Here is a 4,658-nt window from a genome sequence, read left to right as displayed (position 1 = left end):
GGGTGATATTAGCGTTATCCTTTGTGAAATTATATTCTTTGACTTATGTGTTTAACGAAGAAACTCTGCCTTCCTTTGTAATTTTACATTCAGAGCAAATAAAATGTCCTTTTTTTATGCACTTGGTGTTGTTAGTGTGTAATATAGTATGGTTTTCGTATCATTTTATCCTACATCTTTTTATATATTCCTTGAGAGTCTGGCGGGGAGAGCAATTATTGCCGTTTCCTGTAGCAAAAAAAAAAAAAAAAAAAAAGCGAAGGATAGTTGAGTAGAATTTCTACTCCTTATTTAGCTCACAGTCCGCCTCTGAAATAGCGCGTGTTTATTGAAAACATTCGCGCATTTGGTGTTGAGGACAGAAACGTTTCCAAATGCCAGTAAGTGGCATTTTTATTAGTAAATGGTAAATCTGAGAAGAATCACGATACTGGGATGAAAATATGTTTGCAGAATATTAATTTTCTTGCTACATTTTAAGAAAATTATATGAGGTTGGAATGAAATCTCATAAACTTTAATTATATTCTTGCTTAATGTCAAGGCTATGACACTGAAGATTAGACACCTTTTTTGGACATTTCGAGGAAAACTATGCGGGATAATTTCCTACACAAGCCCAATGTAAAACTATTGGACCGAGACTTTACAAAACGGAATAACTTTGTTCTAGACAGAGAACATGATTAGTTTGGTTTTTTAATAAATTTAATTTTAATTCATTTCTGTAAATGTAATGGGAAGGAAAATCTTAAATTCAGTCCACATTTGAAGCTCATCCCCAAATAGGGAATTCATTGTACTGTGGTTTAGGAGACATCTTGTACTTTTACTGTCTGAAATTAATTTAACGGGTCTAATTTTCTGTCATTCCTCAGAACCGAAGGTTTGAAAGGGGAGCATCTCTCCTGCTCAGTGTTCAAGTTAAAGATGCCAGGAAATAGTATACCTAGTCCCTTGCATTCTAAATTCCTTGTTAGTAAAAGACACCACCGAACGAATAAGAAAAAATAATACATGTTATTTTTATTGCACAGAAAACTCCGATCAATAATAAAACGAAAAAAAATAAATCAATTTTGAGTTGGAAACTGAATATGCATAAACCCCACAACGAAAACGCTGAATCACCTTGGGCCAAACATAACTACAACAAAAGCAATTTCTCCGACAGCTGAATTTGATTATAGATCAAAGTTGTATACATTGTATATATTGTATACATATATTACTTTGGCTCTGAATCTCAGGTTTATTAACGTCTCAAACCTCTTTACGTTGCCATCCAGTCTTTTGTATAAATTCCCTTTATTGTGCTTACGTCTAGGTCCGCTTTCCTTTCTCTCAGTTTTTGTTTTTTTAATCTGCTTTTATATCTCCTAGATTCACTAATAAGAAAGCAATAATTATGTGGTAGATTACAAGGAAAATATCTTCCTATTTACCAGTTATTCTTCCTTGTCCTATGCTTTCGGACTCAGGTTTGACGTCCATCGATACTGCGCTTCCCCAATTGCTGTGGCAGCGCCAGTCCCTGAAGCACCTTACTTATCGCATGGTGTACGAACTTCAGGGTCTAGACTTGTTTACTTTTAAACATTTTTTTTTTTTACTTTTTATGAATTCCGTTATCGCGTTTGTTGTTTTGGCTAAATTACCTTTGCTTGTTTCCTTTGTTATTCTAACCTTGAATAACCATATTTTGTAGTGCAAGGCTTTAATTAATGCTTTGAATGATCTCCAGTGAGAGTGAATTGAACTCTGATCCAGCACCTCAGTAAATATTAAGAAGTATAAGATATTCTGTTCAAATAGTTGAGGCCTTTTTACATAATTTCTGAACCTTCAGTGTCACGATCGTTTTCTAAGAGAGTCCCCATTCGAGGAAATTACCTTCACCTTCCAAGCAACATTGCACCGGGGTAGGATGTGGTTGTTTACCCAAGAACATGATTTGTGAATATGACCACCATCGCAATTTATGAGACAAAGATTTTAGAAAACTTTAAAAGTATAAGAATCGTAGCCTAAGTTTGTGAGATCTCAGTGTTGTTGCCTTATTAATGGTTTTGATGTGTCAGTGACCACAAGGTGTGTAATGTTATCTCTTGTGACTCCAAGGCTAAGCACAGACACTAGTTTACTTTTGGTTTTCCTGAACACTTGAGCAAGTCAACTAATAAAGGTCACCAGATTTCTGGAAATGTATTTGATCTTGTTTATACAAATGGTCCAAACACCTGAGGCAACTCTTACATCTCAGTAAATAGTTGTATAGTCAGTACTCCTAGTGATACAAACACAATTAATATAACTGTGTGTCCAAGAAAGAATAAAACTTCTTGGTAAAGCTGCCAACATGGTTGAAAGTAAAGTTATCTTCCATTCATTAGGAATTTAATCAGATGACTATAGATTTTAGTGTCTCCATAAAGCAAACTATCAAAATATCAGACTAATTTGATAAATCATGCAAATGGACATACCATTGTAAACGAAACACATCTAAAATCTAAAGTTGTAATCGTTCCAACTAAACTATCAAAATTGCTGGCAGCGGAAAGGAAACAAACAAATTTGCGAGAAGAATTTGCAACTACAGTATGTAAATTAACCTTGTTTTTAGCGCATCAAGAAGTTGTCCTGTTTCTCTAGTTGTCATTCTTATTATATTTGTCAATGATGATAAATTATTGCCAAACTCCAAAGATGAAGCACAAGTATTTTCAATTATGTTTGAAGCTTAAGATTTTGGTTAACGTTTTTCTTACTGTTAGCTGTCTTCCTGGTCCACCTCTCACCAAATCTAATTATCATTCAAGGGATTCTAGAAATGTGGTAATGAAGACCTGATGAGATTGTCTCATTAATTTCTTTTGAATACTGTGTCTTCTGCATGCTCAGTTCATGTAACATCATCTGAGCCCTCAGCTATCTTGAAATATTCAGTTGTTCCACTACACTAAATGCATCTACAGCATGTGTATAGTCATCCACACCTGTGGCAGGAGTAACGTCAGGTCTGGGAATGATGAATTCATATCAACTAGGACTAAATCCTACTGTATTACCGTTTGTTGGTCACACAGCACCTAACATTACATGAAACCTCAGCATACCATCACATATTGGTTCAAGAGCTTTAGTTGTCGACGAGTTAGGCAGAGCAATTATGGCATTAGAGAATACTGTCTTAACTCAATAGGAGCACAATCGGCATGCCTTGTACAAGACTTGAAATTAGAAAGGTTTAATGGAGACATCACTCTTTTCAAGTCGTTCAAGAATTCTTATGAGTGGAACGTCGTCAAAAATACTGATGATATGTGAAAGGCGCTTATCACTCCTTTTCTTATGAGTGGAACGTTGTCAAAAATACTGATGATATGTGAAAGGCACTTTACTCTGCACCAGAAAGTCCACCGAAGAGGTTAGTTGCTGGATGTTTGCATCTTATAGCTAATGAAGGGTATGCTACTGCCTGGAATCTTCTCAATGAAAGGTACAATAATTCTTATGAACTGATGGAGTCGCACATCAGAATTTTAATGACTTGGAAGCCCATTAAGGAAGGGAATGTATCAGCTTTAGAAAAAAATGGCACGTACTTATTTAATGTTCAGTGTGCATTAGGTGCCGACATAACACAACTGGAAATGTGTGACAACATGTCAAGGATTGCGAGCAAGTTGGCATGCAGATTTCAGCATAATTGGACAAGTATTAGTTTCAAATACCATAACCGGCCCGTAGCCTTCCAAGACATGGTTAAATTTATTAACAAGCATGCCAGTACTGCTCGACAGATGAAATACATTGAAGAAGTAAATGGTAAAGGGAGCAATACTCCTTCCAAAGAACCTAAAGAAAGCCCTAAATTGATTAACTCTAAACAAGTTAAACAGGACGAACCATGTCCTTTCTGTCAAAAACCAGGTCACACTGCTCATCAATGTTACAAATTCAACAAGAAGTCAGTGAGAGATAGATGGAATGGGGTGATAGCAATGAAGTTGTGTTTCAGCTGTTTGAAAGGCAAACATGTATATTCTAAGTGCACTAACAAGGTGAAACGTGATGAATGCAGTGCAGAGAGCCATCATACCATTCTACATCGTCCTATCTTCTCACAAGACAATCGGAGTGATAACAAGTAACAAGAAGAGGAGACAAATAACAAGGCTGCTGTGGACAAATAAGGGAGCAAATGGGAGGTGGTATGCCAGCAGATGGAGATAGAGGTGGTGGTCTACTGAAGCCAGACAGAAAGAAGGTGCCAAGAAACTGCTTATGTCTAAGTCTACTATCTCGATTGATGGCAAGGAGCCTGACGGCAGGGTAATGATGAAGATATTGCCCATCAAGGTCAATAAAGACATATACCTATGCATTTTTGGACTGGTGATGCATCCACTCTCGTCGCTCGCAGTCTAGTAGACAAGCCTGGAGTGAAGGGAACACCGACAAGACAAGTGTTGAGCACTAACTGTGGTGAATTCATAGAGAATGATATTGCGTCACTTAATAAGGAAGACGATCTTCTAATTAATAAAGTCTTTGTCACTAGTTCTCTCAGTTTAAGCATAGATCATCTGGTGCCACTTGGTTGGACATCTAACTGGTCTCATCTGAATGACATTGAGCTTATCAGACTTCCA

The sequence above is a fragment of the Macrobrachium nipponense genome, chromosome 27, assembly GCF_015104395.2.
Source record: "Macrobrachium nipponense isolate FS-2020 chromosome 27, ASM1510439v2, whole genome shotgun sequence".
Classification (NCBI taxonomy): domain Eukaryota; kingdom Metazoa; phylum Arthropoda; class Malacostraca; order Decapoda; family Palaemonidae; genus Macrobrachium; species Macrobrachium nipponense.
This window is presented reverse-complemented; position numbering follows the sequence as displayed.